Source organism: Tachysurus vachellii, chromosome 9 (assembly GCF_030014155.1).
Source record: "Tachysurus vachellii isolate PV-2020 chromosome 9, HZAU_Pvac_v1, whole genome shotgun sequence".
Classification (NCBI taxonomy): Eukaryota; Metazoa; Chordata; class Actinopteri; order Siluriformes; family Bagridae; genus Tachysurus; species Tachysurus vachellii.
Genome location: NC_083468.1, coordinates 19230234 through 19249423, shown reverse-complemented (window position 1 = coordinate 19249423; position 19190 = coordinate 19230234). Strand labels below are relative to the sequence as shown.

General features: G+C 35.6%; 1 protein-coding gene across 3 annotated transcripts in view; it reads right to left on the bottom strand.

Annotated features, from left to right (window-relative positions):
* Window positions 1-19190, bottom strand: part of tspan9a (tetraspanin 9a) — a 185123-nt gene that overhangs the window by 160774 nt on the left and 5159 nt on the right. For all 3 annotated transcript variants that reach the window (XM_060878123.1, XM_060878122.1, XM_060878124.1), the window contains exon 2: window positions 4488-4534. The gene's annotated coding sequence lies outside the window, so the exon portion shown is untranslated. The remainder of the gene's footprint in view (window positions 1-4487; window positions 4535-19190) is intronic.

The following is a 19190-nucleotide window of genomic DNA, read 5'->3' as shown; positions in this document are numbered from 1 at the left end:
AAATAAAATGTAATTTAAGAAATTGCCTGAATAGAGCAATAAAATAAAAAACAGTAGAACAATAGAAAAACAATAGAACAATGGGTTGTGCTGGAAAATAATGGATTCTTGATGGATTAAGCGCCAATGACATTACAGCACCCTATTGTGGATTACGGTATATTCCTGTTATGTTTTATTCCTCAACTTTCCCTCATTAAGTCACATTCAATTCCAGGTAAAGCTTTGTTCCCTAAAAGAATCCATTCTCAACCAATTCACTTTAATAAGCCCTGCCTTATTTGCCTTATTTAGCTTCCTTCTTTAAAATGATCATGTCTAATCAGTTCTTGTGATCAGAACTTTGTCTGGCCCTCAGCCTTCAAATGAAGAGCCAGATTTAGAAGTGAGATTAGGATACATGGGACGTGTAGCTGTTGGCCAACATGTGGGTAACAAAAGAGACTCGAGATCTGTGGAACAAGGCTTTGCATTCAGCTTTATTGAGGCAGACCATAAAACAGGCTTGAGAGGGTTTTTCTTGTGTAAAACATAATAAATCTTAATAATAAAAGTTTATACTAGTTAATAATATAAAGACTTGGAAGAGGCGGAGTAATGTGGAAGGCAGGTGTTAATTGGTGTGTTAAGAAATTAACGCTTGTGGAGAGTCAAAGCACAACAGCTGTGTGTTTTTCCCTCCTCTAACAAATGACATTCACACTAATGACAGGTCGGATAATTAACTAATGAGCTCAAGCTTGTGTGGGAAAACACTAGACTTTGTAGAGCCTGAGAAAGCTCAGTTTAGAGTTCCTGAACCAGAAGCAAGTAAACTTCTGTATTAAATGTCACTACACTCAGAATGTAGTGAGAAGTTATTATTATTTATTGGGTCGTTCATTTGAACAATTATAGCTTTAAGAACTAAGTGAAAAAGAAAAGCTTCATCATCACAGCACACCCCCTCAGTGAAATCCAGTACAATGAAAACAAAGGGCAGACTAAATAATAATCCATTTTTTTTTTATTTTTAAGGAAAATACATACAAAGGTTAATTTGTGTTTCTTAATGTAATTACGCCAGGCTAGAAGGAAAAAGCTAAATTCGAAAAGTCAACATGAAAGCAAGACAAGCAAGAAAAATCGTCAGAAACACACCCAGGCATAAAAAACACGAAATTATTGCCCAGTGCCAGCCTTTAATTATATACTTAAAAAGTATTTTTTTTGTGTGTTCTCAAATCTTCCCACTGCTTTGATATTATCAAAATGCACTCAATATTTTTCAGTAACACAATGCAAAATAAGTGCCATTACATCATACCTGTCCTATTCTTTCATTTCTAAAAAGAAAAACACTTCTTTTTGATGGTTGTGGTACTTTTAAGTTACATCTCCCTTATGTTTCTATCTTTCATAAATGCTATACACATTATTTTTACAGGCAAATGTAATTAAAATAATTTTTTCACCTATTTTAAAACCATCATGCATGACCTAAAGTGAATACAGACAAAAATCCTGGAGCACAAAGATCACACTGTATCCGAAAGCCTCAAACAAGTCTGTTCCTTTCTGCTACAAGCATACAGTATATGTGTGCCTCAGTATATGTGTGCCTCGGTTAAAGAAAATAATGTACACGTAAAGAGGAAGCACCTGGAAATGGCACTATTTTTAGTGCCTATTTATAGCAATGTATGCAAGTAATTCAACTTGAAAATTAGATTATATGAACAAAGTGTTTCTTGAACACGATTCAGAAAACCACACGGCAGGAAACCTTCAGTTCTGTTCCATTACACACTCCTAATAAAACAGCTACAAGGTTGTGCAGTCACCCTGGGTTTTGGCATTTGAAAAGAAAACATTCCTCCTTCTGACCAAGAAAAACACAATTTCCTGTATTTCCTCTACAGAAAACAGCTTCAAGAGGAGCTGCCTTGCTTTGTGGAAACTATACCAAGTGATAATGTATGTTCCTTGCTATGGACTTGTGACTTGCTTACTCCCAGAAGTCATAAAGGTAATGACAGACGTAAAACACAGAGACAACAAGACTGGCAAGTGTCGTACTATCACCTTACTAGACCCAATAAAGTTGGCCATTTGCTGCATGTACAACACATACTGTACAATAATCCTGTTCATGTTGTCTTACTAAGAGAGACTATTAAATTACATGAGCATACTCTATGGGCTGTGTTCAATACATGGTGACAGTCCAAGTTTAAATGAAAAAAAAAAAAAAAAAATTAATTAATAGATAATTAATTAATTATAATTAATAATTATAATTAATAATTATAGGCAACCAGCCCCAGATACAATGCGCTCAAATCAGTACTGAGAAAGTAAATTAAAGTAAGATGTTGTGTCCAGGTGCTCAGTTTTTTGCCCAATTGACAAGTACGTTTAACATCCAGAGGAAAAAACTTCCTACTGACTTTTTAAAGCACGAACAAACCCACCAACTAATATTGCACTATTATAGGTAGCATTTTTGGTTAGTCAATTATGTTTCTGGGCAACCAAAACATAAGACAGGGTATCAAAGCTGAAAACCAGACTTCCACCTGCCTGGTGGTCTAGCTAATATATTTATTATTCTCAAAACACATAACACTTGATATCGCTTGGATGGGTGTTTCTGTCCAGTGTGTTAGCAAACATGCTAATGAAACTGAAATGAAATAAATGAATAACTGACATGATTATTTCTTTATTACTTTGTATGTGCCACACCTTAGATGCCCACGTGAGTTATCACCATGATGTAAACACTACGTGTTGAGTTTAAATATGCTGCTCTAGGCACATTTTTTGTGGTGTGTTTTATGTTTACTACAAGTTTAATCTTTTTACCGACAATGTAGATGACAAGCTTGAAAACTTTTCTCCCTCCAATACTTCCCCATACCAATTACTGCTTGTAAAAAGCAAGAAAAAAGTATACAGAATCTAAACCTGCTCTCTCTATAGCTATTTTATTACAAGCATACTTTCCTTTACTTTCTTCTGTACTCTAGTGGTGTAAAACTCTCGGTCCAGGTCAAGTCTCAGGGCCAGTGTCTCCTCACTAAGTGAAGGTGAAAGCCAGATGTTGCTCTGCCAGATTATGGAAAAAGTACCTGTATGAGGTCAAAGCCAGCCTGCCTGATCTCAGTGGAGGAAGGCAAGCATACCAAACATGGCTCACTGCACATCCCAGAGGAGGTATAACTGCTAGTGAGCTGCTGACAAGGGACCTTCATTTGGCCAGAAGTCTTTTACATATACTCTTATATTGGTGTATGATCCTAAGTAACACAACCAATCAGGTCACCAGAATTATGTATGAATCCTCATGCGTTATATTTTTTTTCTGATTTCATTTTCATGCAGCAAGTACCACCCTGAAACAATGCCATGATCTGAAAATTGCTTTGAAGTAACACTATTTTAAAGGTAGTCATTTGATTTCATTTGGAATGAAAATTATCACTACATCTGATAATAGTTGTAATTAATAATTGTACCACATAACTGTAGTTTTACGTTATAACTTACATTACACACCTACATCTACAGCTATCCCAATGCTACTGCTTCCCTGCATTTCAGTAATTCATGTATTATTTTCTGATTAGCTCGGATCATGTTTGCTGGTGATGGTGAAATACATCACCTCACATGACAACGTTTGAGCTACGATCCCCTTAGGTGTTACTAGTTACAATGTACCTTAAGTACCTGTGGTGCAACCGAAATTCGACACATCGTTAGTTTTAAACTCTCATCGCACGGTTTAGTACTGACTTTACACCTTGACTTACGCCCAGCTAGTGTGACTGACTGCTGCTGGAGCCTCGGTACCCTTGACTAAATGACACCTTTAGGATTTCAGTGCATGTTTCCACTTGTTTCAGCTGGCCTAATAAGCAGATAATTACTAGCCCTTTGAGACCTCCCTTAATATTTTCTGAGTAGTTCTTTTTGTGCCCTGAACATAATTTGCTCCCCGGGGAGAGGGTTAAATGCTGAAAAGGAGGGCAGTTGCTGCCAGTGACACATAGTCACTTATACTAGCCAACCAGAGGTGAGTCGGCTAGCCAAAATGTGCTCCCTTACTCACTAGCTCCAGGGAAACCTGCTGGCTGTGAGCCATTAACACAACTCACACGTGGGAGGACTGAAAATAACCATTATAAAGAACGACCCTGATACAATCTTAGCAAATTGACCCTGAAAGCAGTCTTTTTTAAGGACTACATGCTTTGACTAACAACTTAAACTGAATCTCTATTACAGTGAAGAGTTTAACTAAATTAGTCCACGACCTTGGATAAACTTGAACATAGTGATCCGGATATTTGCCGTAACCTATACATTTATCACGTGACAAAGAAAATATTAAACAAAAACAGACAATGGGATCTGAAAACCAATGGCCAAATCAAACTATACCATTAGCCGATTCTTAAAGGTACTTTCAGATATCCCCGACATGCTTTAACGTCTCTTACCAGCAACGAAGGGAGATGGGATGACCTGGAAGATGGGATGGCCAGCCCTGTTACAAAGAGACAAAATACAGTTTTAATAAACAGGAACATAGTGAAATTTTAGTCCACATAGAATTCCAAATGGTAGTTAACATATATCAAAATATAACAAAGAATTTAATAATAATATGTATGAAATAAAAAGAATAATGAGAAACAAAAAAAGAAAAAGAAATGTGAAACATTAACATACAAGGAACTAAAATAATGATAATAATAATAATAATAATGATACTAATAATAATAATAATAATAACAATAATATTAATAATTAGATCCTTAGTCTGACAGGTAACAGATAATGTATCTGATTATCCAGTTAACAAAGAAAGATAGGAAAAAACAAAATTAATCCAAAAATAAAAAATAAAATTAAAAAATTAAAATCAGTGTGCCTTCAGACGCAGACATTTTCCTTCTCCTGTTACTTTTGACTTTAAGAGTTTTTACTCTCTATGTTAACATGAGTGAAGACTTTGATACCGTTCTTTAACATTTCCCTGAGTATTTATTTTGAAACGGTATGTCACCTGGACTTATCTTGCCAAATACAAGTTTAATTACTCTATTACATATAAAAAATACAAATAAAAAGACCAGGCACCAGTAAATTCCCTGGAGAATTAGTGCCAATGGTTGCAGGTAGAGGTGAAGGGCTAAGGGGTGAATATGAAGCAGCGCTTAACATAAGGTAAGGTTTTAGTGCTTAGTACTGTTACTCGGACATTTGGGATACATTTGCACACCACTTTCTCTGTGGTTATATTTCCTGGTGTAATGTACAGTGTACTCTAATGGACTGTAATGGCCAAACCAGAACAGTGCAGGCCGAGGTGCCACTCCATGAACTCATGCTACATGAATGAACAGGAAGCAGGTCCAGGCTGCAGCTGCTGCTCAGCTCTGTGTTGGTGAAGTTCTGTACTTCATGTCTTATTTCTTTTTTTTCCTTTTCTTAAGGGCTGTTAAGTATTCCCATGCCCATCACACAGGCCTGTGCTGAACCACAGTACTGCCTGCTATGCTTCAATTACAGCTCAACCACAAGGCAAGGCCTGGCTTCTCTCTCTTTCTCTCTGAGTCAGCATACACATGATCATGCAACAAAGTGACATAAAGTGAAGGAAAAAATATAGAAAGGAGATGTGGCCTTCTAAACATGATTACTTCAGTTTGTTTCGCTCATAAATCCAGAAGACAGCCAAAATGACAATATGGCATTTTCTGTATATATTAGTAATACAGAATTTAATACATGTACCGGTAAATTAAACTGGTGGCTAGTTGGACGTATTTCTTCTTTACTTTACCGGTCCTGATTCAGACACTTTCCATTGTCTGGAAAAACGTCTTCACATACCAGCACTCATTTTTTTTAGCTATAGAGAAAGCCACTCAGGTATAAATGCAATTACAGCTGTTAATATCAGGCTTTTTGGAGAGAATGATGGAGCTCTGATATCACAATTACAGCACATACCCAATTTAAATGAACTATTCAAAATGAAATATTCAAAATGTCAGGACTTTTAACGTTATATCTAAATCATATGATAACATATCCAGCACCAAATGGATATTAGTAGTACTATACAATCCACTGTGTTCAATTCGATGCAAAAAAAAAAAAGAATGCCAAATTTCTTAACCTCAAACATCAGAAACTTTTAAGTCTCCTTGAAGAACAGACACATATCACTATTGCAATTTGAGAAATCTTCATATGGAACATGACAAAACATGAACATAATAAATATTCTGTTCACACATAATTATCACACTTACAACAGTGTTACCTGATACCATTTCTTAACACCTGAGAAATAACACCTAAGGTTTAGTAAATAAATAATTTACTTCATGTCTAGGCAATTAGTTACCAAGCAGAAAAGTAGGTCCAGAATAAAAAAAAAATCCTACTACTAGTTTTCATTTTTCAGTTTTCATTTGCTATCCATATTTAATGCTTCTCCATAATAGTGCAATTTAAACGTCCTAATGCAAAGCCAAAGAGCAATCTTTTTTATGCTAGAACAAGAAGGACATGATATCTGGCAGGGTTTCAGATGAGAAACACTGGTGAAACCAAATAAAATACAGTTTTACACAAAGAAATTTTCTGCTTACTGTTTAAACATATTAAGAGAAAATGAAGCTAGCCAGACTAAAATAATGTTTAGCTAATTTACCTGGTCATACATCATTACTTTAGGTATCAATTTATATTCTAGTCCCTGAGTTACATTTAAATTTACAGCTTTTGGCAGATGCCCTTATCCAGATACATTAACTCTGGTTCACTAGGTTACAGCCTTAAGATACCATGAGCCTAAAACACTGTTCATGTATACTGTATTGAAGATATTCAGTGGAAATCACATTCAAATAAGCCAAGTTAAATTTCATAGTGTATTTTCAGTATCATAATTTCGTTATCCTGTGACCTGCAATAATGTAGGATTTCTCTGTCTAACTACCTCACTAGATCCTTAACCACATGTGACAATGTGACTAAGACTCAAAAATCAAACATGATAACAAGCTGAAACAACTATTGTATTAGGATTTATAACTGCAATGTTAAACTTTTTTTAAAGGGAAACCAAAATGCCAATGCTTGGGTTTGCAGAGAATGGGATCAATTGGCTAGTGAGGTTGGGAAACCCTGACCTAGTCAGTTAGACTACTGCTTAACCTAAACATGGGACTGGGCAGAGTATTAAAGCTGGAACATAGGTGGGTTAGGTAATACATAGTCAAATTTCCTTATATATGAGGAACTCCAAAATCCAATATCTTTGATGCATGAGAAATATGGCGTTTGCCTTTTCCTGCCTTTTTTACTTTGTTGATAACTGCTGAGGAACATTTTGTTTAACCCGTTTTAACTGAGGTCACAAAGATGGAATTTCAACCTGTATTAATTTGCCCATGTTTAGCAATAGATGTCTTGTTACAGTGGTGGTTAATGGCTCATATGAAACTAGTGACTAGAAACTAACACTCAGTGCTTTAAGAATATGTCATTTTTTCTGACAATATGTCAGTATTCTGTTTTTACCCAGCGTACATAATATGATTATTTTATTTATATCTGATAAGTAGATTTCACGAGCACACGTTAAAAAAGGTTCAATAAAAAACGTAACCTGTCTTCATATTATCAAGGTGTACTCTGTGTTTCTACACTCCAGTTTATCCCTACTATATACCTAGAAAAAGCAAACATTACCATTTTGCCCTCTTCCTATTTATTTAACTCACATTCAATCAACACAGTAATGAAGTTGCATGTCTTTCACTTGGCATGCCATGTTTGTTAGCCTGTTGCTGAGAGGTGGACAATGGCAGTGGGGATCATTCAGTTCTGTCTCATTAACAGTCGGACCCAAACACAGCCGGTCCATCAGACAAGAGAAAAGAACAAGAGAAAACAGAAGGCAGATCAACCTGCACACACTCACTCACCTGTGTGATAAAAGCAACCAGTGTAGGGTGAAATGCAATCCATATGTCAATGTATGCTCATGGTTAATAGCAGAATGAGAGTCATTCTCAGTGCAAGTGCTTCATGACTGACATAATGATCCAGTAAGGAAACATATAAGTGTTCTGTATTCCTGACTACAGTTAAATTGCCAAACCATTTATGCGTCGATCATTTGATGTTAAACCAGGTCTGTAGATTTATAGCATAGTAAAAACCAGTAAAAGACGCTGTTTGAGCTTTTTGTGTGGACGTTTACTAGAGACATTTTAGGTTGCGTTTGTAAGCTCTTGAATGGGATTTAGCTAGTAATACTTTGTTGGTTCAAATCTTTTGATATTAGATTATTAAAAAAGAATAACTGTGACATACACCAACAACAGAATGGGCTACTTGCACTCGGGGCTATGACATATTTCCGTTTTGAAATAGCACAAATCGTATGTCTCTAGTAGCACTGCTTACAGCGAGCAGTACAGTGAACCAGCAATGACAAACACGTGTCTTACAACAAAGTAAAAGTTATGAGCTAACGTTACATTGGGTGTTCATTTTGATCCATTTTTTTCCTTCCTACTTGATTAAATGTGATGAAACATACGGAAAGTGTTCTTATATATTGTCAGGATCTTCTGCAGAGAAATGGTGTGATAAAGAGCCACTTCCATTATAATGGACGTATGGAAGTCTTTATTTGGTTATAAGGCAGACGTAGTTGTGCAAATACCCTATTATTTTCTTTATCTATGTGTTTTTTCACTATAATTTGTTTCCTTTGCTTTCCTCCAATGTATAATGAGTGACTTCACTCTTAAACCTACATGATACAAGCATGACCAACATACATAGTATAGCATAGCATAGCATAGTATGTAATAACTAATCTGAATGTCTGCCTTCAAGCTGAGATTTCCTGGCATGTGACATCCTTGCCTTTGAATAAATGTATAAAAAAGCTGATAATTACATTTCATTTTAATTATTCATAAACAAAGATGAATTTAAATAATATTTTAATATGGATACATATGGAAAGTGTTCTTATTCTGATCTTAAAATGTTGTCCATGTATCAATTGTGGTAATTAATTATATATATATATATATATATATATATATATATATATATATATATATATATATATATATATATATATATATATATATATAAAGAAGAACATATCAGGTTATGACACTAAATATGTTTTATTTATGTGTCATAACCTGATATGTTCTTCTTTTTTTATATAAGATCAAATAAATGTGTGATGGTTTGGAATAAGCCAACAGAAGTCGTTGTGGCTGAATTCTGGAAAAATGACCTTCTCTCAGTTATATACTGTACTGTACATTGACATCCATACTTTCAAACAGTATTAACACTATTTTGTAAAGAAGGTGGGGCTTCTTTACAAAAATGGGTCTTTAAAATAGTTCTGGATGAGACACACAGAATAACCCCAAATAGTCCCAAATAGTACAAAATGCCAAACTTTCACCATTTCTCCAGTCCAAATTAAACGTTAATGAATTGCTGAACTATTCAACAGCGGCATATCAAGTGAAATGTCTATGCAGCTCTCCAGCTCGGTGCTCTTAACATTTGGATAGCTGACTCCATCATGCCTATGTTCTGCAAATCAGTTTTCCCTTGTTGCATGACCTCTTCAAGGATAAGCCACATCAATCCAACAGACAGGCTATTGCACATGCTGAGAAGGAGGAAGGAATAAAAGAGGTGTGAATGTACAGCCATCACTCACAGCAGAGAGCAGGCAATCATGGTGGCCCTGCTGGAGTTCTAACAGATGCTTAAGCAGACACAGTTGAACCACAGTGACACAAAATCAGGTAATTTATAGGTAACTGCTTATAGTCAGCTAGGAATAAAATACTTATTTTGATGAGATGGCTAACATCACGGTACAATGGTGCCTAAATTGAGTTAATAATAACCCTAGGTTGGTGACAGTCGCTAAGTATTATTCACTAGAAGCAGGTTTCTTTTAGAAGTATAATGCAAATTGTTACAAAAATAGACTTAATGCAATATTATCATTGTAGAGCAGAAGAAAGGAAGCAAACCATGGTGTTTCATGATTTATATGCTGAGTGCATGTCAACCTAAACATATAAACTCCCACAAACTCCTCACCCATCTGCTCAGAGTCAGCAGGTTTATGAGCAGCCGAACATCACAGCTAGAGCCATACCGTTCTTAATGATCCAGCATCCAAGAGTCTCCGCCTTATTACTCATTCTTCATGACACACACTGAGGACATATTTTTCTCAAACACACTAGACAACTGTCTCATAATCATCTGCCTCATTGATTGTGAAAAAAGCAGAATGGTAGAACAAATGCAAACCCTAGTCATTTAATAATTAATGAAGCCAGAGTTGCTAAATAGCTGAACAATAACACATTCAATACATAAAAAAACTAAACAAAGAGACTAAATGTACTACAAAGTGACTACAATGACACTAAATAAAAATAAATGCAATGAATTAGACTGGGCTGTGAAAAGAAGTATTTATGAGCATATGATAAAATCATTCATAATAACAAAACAGTTCTCATTTGGAAAAGATCTTCCTTTCTGCCATTGTAAAGTATATAAAAGCCAAAAATTGAAAGAGGGATAAGTCAGTGAGCTGCAGTGTTAAAGCACGGATGTAATACCCACTGTCTGACCATCTAATAAGAGCCACACGAGCAGAAAAACCTTAATGGGTCTATGAATAAAAGGCCTTTTTGCCAGACCACTTTGCAGAGCAGCTGGCAGATCTCCAACTCAGCAGCAGGCCATGGAAAGCTACAGCAGCCAGAGATATAAATGATTACACTCTCTCCTTCAGCTTGTCATCCAGAACAAAGAGAATAAAGAAGGGAGAGAGACAGAGAGAGAGAGACAGAGAGAGAGAGAGAGAGAGAGAGAGAGAGAGAGAGAGAGAGAGAGAGAGAGAGAGAGAGAGAGAGTTTTAAGCCAATCTCGCATTAACCCATCTGTTTTCCCCTAGTGCTGGAAAGCTAACTCCCTCCAACCCACTTTCTAACTAATAAACGTCATATTAAAGGAGTTGTGGTTTACTTGGAAAAGCATGAGAGCTTCCGAAAAAGTTTTAAAATGAATAGAAATGAGGAAAGGGGAAGGTGATATACTTTGGGACTAATACATATGGATACAGTTAAGAGTCCCTTGAGAACAGAAGGAATATCTAAAGTTTAAAACAGACATTTGTAGCATTTAAAGATGCCAACAGCAGTGTTTATATAGATGCCTCATAAAGAAATTCAAAGTCTCAAAAAGAAACTCAAGGTCTTTTTGGTTATGTTTGTTTGGAAGGACTACTGCCTCTTTAACCATACAAACTAATAGTAATAGTGAAGCTAGCTGTGGTGACTTGATGGTTATGGTGTTATGTTAGATATTAGACGGTCCTGTGTTCAAATCCGAGCACTGCCATGGCCATACAAAATTCTGCTTAGTTTTATCCTGCATAAGCCCAATGAACAAATGTACAGGATTATGTGCTACTTTATACTACATAAGAGATTACAATACTTATCTAAATGTATTTTGTAAATGTATTTTACAATTACAATTATTTACTGTAAGTTTTTACAGTGTATTATTACCAAAGCTGGCTGCCAGTTAATTACTCTAAAACTTTCATCAATTTTTCCCCATTGTGATCCCATTAAAGCCTGGTTGCTCTCAACAGGCCTTTTCCTTTCCACTGGATCTTTATCACTTGATCCTTATGATTCATCGCTCATCAGATTTCTGTAAATTTCTTGGTAACAAAGTAAGCTGTTAAAAGCGCTAAACAAAAACAATATATATTGGTGCATTTTACCAAAGAAGCACATTGTTCATTCAACAAGCATCTATGTTTTACAATGCTCACATCATTTTACTCATAGCATGGATGTGCTTTTTCAGCTGTCATCATTCTTACAACCAGACTTAAGTACACTTGCATTTTCCGGTCATTACATCTCATTTTTAATACTTGGTTATAAAATATAAACTGGGCCAGTGGTGTCAGCTGCGAGCACTGGAACATCAGATCAATGAAGAGAAGGCAGATGAATAATTTTAAGATAATATTTGTGTCAGATGTGCAAAACCTTCAACTTACCTTATCCTTGTACTCGCTTTCAAGATAACACTCCAGCACAAATAGTTTTCCTGTAGAGTTTGTTAGAATCTAAATTTGGCTGAGAACCCAAATTTCTGCTATAAAAATAAAAACCATGCAGATGTTTTATGTGGAACAGACTGGAAATAGTGTTTCCAGTGGAATTAATGTCTTATATTCCCACACAGAAATACAGTGTCTAATGGAATACTTGTGTCTAACACATGTGGAAGCACTACAGTGATATCTTTTACTGAAAAAAGATGATCTGTATTTCCCCATTAAATTGCTTGTATTACAACTAATGCCTGACCAATGACAAATAATTGTTAACAAGACTGCACAGTAACTCAGTAAATAATTAATATGTAGGATTTAAGCAGGAATGAATTAGAAATCTACATTAACACTCATGTTATACTAATGTATATTATGTAATTACCCAGTAAGTATTATACTGGTTGGGTAGCTCATTATGAATAATTAAAGTGTCTTATATATACTGTATATTCTGAGCAGAACTGCATTAACTAGCCATTAATTGAAATATTCCCAGTCTTAATGAATTATTAATTGAGATCTACAAAGAGTGGTGTATTAACTGAGGAAAAAAGAGATTCAATGACTCAGTAAATATGACCAATACAAATCTGTGGATTTCAGACAGAAATAAATTATTATAATTATTCAAATGCTTTAAGATTTGTTGTAAATTAAATACAGTCCCATAGACTTTTTACATATAGCAGCTACAGAAATGTATCATAGTGCTGTAGATCTACAAGCATTTACAACATTTGATAGACGCCGTTATCCAGAGCCACTTACATTTTTATCTCATTTTATACAACTGAGCAATTGGGCCTTGATCAGGGGCCCAGCATTGGCAACTTGGTGGACCTGGGGTTCAAACATGCAAACTTCTTATAGCGACACCTTAAATAGGCTACCACATCCCCCAAGCAGTGCTCCATTACATCCACATAACATTAGGACACCCTGACAACCCACATTAACAGGGTGAGTGTTTCCATAAATTAAACAACTAAATTTGCATATCCTTTCAAGCAGTTTAAGGACATCAATTATGAAGCAATCCCAGATGTAGATCATACATCTCAGCTAAAGAGGAAAGCTGTCATACTGCACACGGAAACCGGCTACTAAGAGTAACAACATTCAGGAAGGAAGGCTGTGTTTACATCTCACGTCAGCAACAGGGTTTGTGAAAAAATCTCCCTGGCCTTATTGAATTGGAGGGATTTGTGCATAAATTTCTTTTGCAGCATACAATACAACTAATAGTTGTAGTATATAAAATAATCTTGCATATAATTTACATTATAGCTTGAAACATAACCTTCTTTCAATATCAAATCAAACCTTGTTTTGAAGTTGGTGGTCAGTTCTTTGAAGCAGTAAGATGGTACGTGAGGCCAACTATTTCAGCTCATTTATTTCTCATTTATTTATATAATGAAATGTGTATATATATATATATATGTATATATATATATATATATATATATATATATACACATATTTATTTATTTATTTATTTTCAATACAGCTAAATGTGTTAAGTTCCATGTGATGGGTGAATTTCAAGTATGGCACTGAATGTGGGTTTGCTATTGAAAGTCCTAAGCCCTAAAGCTTTCTTTTTTATATAAATACAGACTTTACAGAGGAAGGATGCTTTAGAAGTGTTGATTGAAGTACATCTGAAAGCGCATGGTGGCAATACCCATACAAGAAAGCACGATATTGTGCAAGGTGCTGGAGATTCGTATTGTTGACCCAAGTTTAATTTGCTCACCGAGGTATACTGCTGAAACCCATTTCAGAGAGCCACTGTGAATAAATAACCCTTCAGCTGAACTGACTGCAAACTCCCAAGTGTCACTGCTACCTTCTACAATGACAGGGGTTCAAGGGCTCTACTGATTGTCCTGTTTATGCATTGGTCTGTCTTACCCTCATCTATTAATACCCATTTCCTATTAAACTAAACTAAACATACAATTCTCTTTAAAAGCTAAGACATACTATAAAAATCAAATAAATATAAATGTAAATAACAAGCTTCAACATTTATTATTCTCAAGCTCATATCTTTTTTGTATTAGACATTACCATGCAGAACTGGGGGTATCATATATCAGGGCAGGTGATATAAAATATCATCCTCCGTTATATGATAAATCTCTTTGACTGACACTAAAAAGACTATTAATCACTATGTAGCTAATTAAGCACAGGCAAAATGAGTACCCCCTGCGGCTGAAAACACTAACTGAAATGCTAGCTCACGAATAGTTCCTTCAACGGCGCTGACAATCGACCACCTCACAGTGTTATTCTAAGACACACACAGAGGCCCAGCTTGAAAGAAAACACTCACATAAAGGAAAGGAAAATTAGAGATTTAAGTGTTCCAGAGGACACTAAATGGAGCATGTTGTATAGTTTGCTAAGTCTGGCAATGACATTTCACACCTGTACACACTTCAAGCAGACCTATTAATCTACATCAGCAAATAATTCACAACTTGACACAGGTCATCTGAGGCAAAACCCTTTCTAACACTAGGTGTCAATTTACTGAATAGAGCAGGCATTTATAAAGACATATTTACAAGGCAGGGGGCTGTTGGGGTGGCCAAAGTTGTATGTATTTGCCTGATAGCCGAGCAAATTTAGCTATAACAGCCAAAAAATGAAAATACAGACATTTCATTTGTTATGTTGCTATGTTTGAGAATAATGTGGTATGATTCAATGTGGTAGTATTCAATACAAATCCCAAGAACTGCCGCATTTTGGTACATGGTTGACCATTTTTTTCCACAAGTGCACATTAATTAGCATGAATTACAGACAACTAGACAAAAATGTCATGTAATTTGAATTTAAACATCAAGAAAAAACTAAAACAGCCAACCATACTTGAGTATCTTCCACATTTGATTCAGGGTCAGAAATTCTGAAATGCTGTTGGATTTTTACACTTTTATTAAATGCGCAAACATTAGAAGATGATATATGATTATACATGTTCATTTCACTTAATCTATGCCAATGCAATGAACTAGCATATATTATTTTCTTCTGCCGGCCAACAAGTTTCCAGGTAGTCAGTTGAGTTCCCAGACAATCAGCTGTCCCAAACATGAGGACAAAAATGCATTCATGAATGGATGCTAATATATTTAAGTGTTTAGCAAAACCTCTTTTAACACAATTCAACACAATGGGTTGATGTCTTTTTGTTGAGTGCAATCACAATGTACCACGTTAGAAACTTTGTTAGAAGACAGTGATTAAATACTTGTTTGTTTCAATCAGTCTGCAGTAAAGCAAACAACCAACAAACTTGCTTGCCATTTTTTTAATTATACTATTTAAACGATAATGTTTCTGCTAGTCAAGTCAGTTTCCGGGCAACCAGCTGCTCTAAATATCAAGAGAGAAATACATTCTGGGAAAGAATAAAGTTTTTAGCAAAGCCTACGGTAAAGTAACACAATAGAAGCCCAAAATTACAGAGTAAATGACCCAAGAATAGCCGGCAATAAAAGGCACTCTGCTGCCTTCCCATACTCTAATGGATTATTAAAGCTCTGTCAAATATGGTTTATAACAGTAGGACAGACAGGATCGGCTCTCAGCAGCTTATTGGCTTTCACCACAGTCTGTTGGGATGCCCAGGGTTTGCTATTGCGAGAGACAATTTTGCTCTCACGGTAGGTGAAATACGATTGTTATGCTGAAGGGCATTGAATTATGTTGAGTAATTCACTTCTGGTTTTTAAAAATAGTTCCTCACAGGCTCGAGCATGTCCTCCCCGCATGCTGAAGCTTATTCTCCAAGCTCCTCCACACCAACCTATCATTAAACATTAACATTAAAGTAAAGCAGCCAAACTCACATTCAAAGCATAGCAAAGCACAAAAGGTAACGTTTAGTCAGTTGTTTAATTACTGCAGCAGGGTGGTTATTGTAATGAAAAAGCCAAAGCTTTGTTCACACACACAAAAGTGCTTTTGACTAGTGCCTGGGTACAGAAGGGGCTGAGTGATGACTGTGGCTTGCCAATGAGTCCCCTTATGTGCCATTAGTCAAAGAGCATTCAGGTAGTGAAGATGGCTCTCTGGGGTGCTGCATGCTGCTGCAATACACTGAACTCTCTTTCAGCTCCATGTACATTAGGACAGAAAGTTTCAAAGTAACAATCTAGATTATAATAATAATAATAATAATAATAATAATAATAATAATAATAATAATAATGACCTACTTATTCAGGAAACACTTCAACTAGCACTTCTTTCATTATCTTTTGCATTTAAAAAAAAAAAAAACACACACCTTTGACACTTTCATTGTAACTTTGAACAAATGTTTTAAACTCATGGTATCTTAAGTATGTAACTTAGTGAGCCAGCATTAATGTATTCAATGTTAGAGATTTAAGCACTTATGTACGTCGCTCTGGATAAGGGCGTCTGCCAAATGCTGTAAATGTAAATGTAAATGTAATAATAATAATAATAACAACAACAACAACAACAACAACAACAATAATAATAATAACTAGAACGTACATTTCCTGAGGAAATTTACACACTATGAAGGACGCAACATTCACATTTTTTGGAATTCAAAGGCAAAATAAATAACATTAGTGAAAATTTGTGATATACATATTAACTAAATTTAACTTTCTATACCTTAACTATACTTATTTGGCAGTTGAATGGAATGTACCTTGTAAACCTATTTGATTGTACTTAACTATAACCAAAATGTAATATATACAAAAGTGTATCAGTTCCCAGATTAACGATGCACAAACTTATTCTACTGTTATTATGTCTTAGTGTAACAGAAAAGTGCTCACCCTATTGTCAAGCGATCACAGGATGGGAGGGACAGAATACTCTCTCTTCCTGTCTAGTACTCTGAACCTATGCAATGTATGCAGATTGCAGATGAGTGTGTATACAGTAGTGTTTTCCTTTGAGTGTATTAGTCGTTAGTCTCCCAGATTTGTAGCTGTCAAATCATGGTGATAGTTGGGAATTGGCCAAGTCCAAATATATTAATCATTCATGAAAAAAAATTAGCCATTTTTACGTCAACACAGTGATAAGAACTCTGCTTTAAAACCTTTGTTTTCTATTATTTTAATTCATGTTGAATTAAGATGTCTGTGACACAAGCCCCTGCATAAGATCTTACTACAGTTCTGTTCAGAATCAGATTTCAACACCACTATTGTACAAAGTATTTGAACGATGATTAATTACACATTAAACTATTTAAATGTACTGGTAGAGGCAGTTTTCCCAGATATCAAAGCAACTACGATACAATTCCAATGCTAATGACTGTCGGTCTGGCTTGAGCTGCATAAATTATTCTGCTGCCTGTTACACCCTCCTCTGCACCATAGCACACATCTTCTATATAAACTGTCACACAGATTTCACCTGCACCATTGGAGAAGAAACAGAGAAGGACATGGCCATGGAACCTTTGACCCTATGAGTGTGTATCTCAGTTTTCATTGTTCAAACTCTCCTCTATAATGATCTCATTCCCACTCCATAAACCAGCACCCTTCACAGTGTACCACTGCATTCCATCATATGATGGAAACATGTTATGCTCTATAAAAGTCTCACTTCTCTCTAATCAGTAAAAGCATGTGTTCTGAATTACACATTCATACAGGCTTATGGGTGTCAAATAGACCAGGTGTTTCATAGAATATCTTCCTAGTCTGTGTTAAACAACTTCATACGTCTTACTGCTTTGGTCTACATCGAGGCATGGTTAAGTGAATTGCATTAGAGTTTACAACAATAACAAAGCTGCAATATAATATTACAAAGCCTGCACTACTTCACTTTCCTGTCCTGGGTTTATCCCAATTCTAGTTAAGTGCACAGCCGAAAGACACGTATACTCATGTTTGTTTTGAGGGTATAGCCATTTCCTAGCCTTGATTTCAGACTGCTGATAGCAAACAACATGCGTAACACAAACTCCCCTCCATGACAGAGGACTTCCTGGCAGTAGAGATAAGGTTTCAAAATGACGAGCCGGTTACTCGACGCAAATTCCCCAGAAAAAAGCAACAAAGGGTCAGAGAGGCAAATAAGAATAGGATTTATTTTACCAAATGTTGCATCAATGTTGACAAAACGTTTTTCAGTTAAATTGTTTAATACAGCATCTGTGCAAAGAAGACTTTCATGTTTAATCCGAATATGGGTATTTCTATAAACATAATTTTCTCTGCATTTTGCTATCATTCCCATGTGAAAATGTTGTATTAATTCACTGTAAATAAAGTTCACTTTTTGCAACCTTCTAATACTACACAATATAGCTAACCATGTAATTTTAAATATGGATAAATACTGTAATGCACTGTGGAACTTCCTGCCTTTGTCTCGGCATAATGATTCAACATGCTGAAGTAAGCCTCATAGCAACTTTTTCACTTTCGCTTCAGGAATATTTTTAGGTTGATATTTCTACTTTAAACTGAATAAGAATTTGACACTTTAGCTGCATCCCAAATGATGTAATTATACCCTGTGAACCTATGAACTATGTACTTTACACTCTGAAGTGTCTGAATTTTAAAAAGTAAGTAAGCCTAGTTAGTAAAACGGTAGATGCCAATGATGTCAAATACACCACTAGCTTTTTTTATGTTTAAATGCTGAAAAAATAAATCACACATGTGGGATAATTTAAAAGACATTTTCAAGATGCACATTGCAGCTAATCATGAGGTCAGCTAGCAGGAGAATGGCAAATAAAACCATGAAACGAAGTAGAATTTCAAGGCCATATTGCCACCTGGAACCTAATCAATCGCTGTTAACTTGATCAGTCTTGATCAGGCTGAACATGGTCACTCAGTTCGGCTAGACCTTGACGTACTTTGTCAAAGTTATGGCAGGGTCAATAATATCAGAACAGCTCTAAAGGCCTTGAACATAAAAA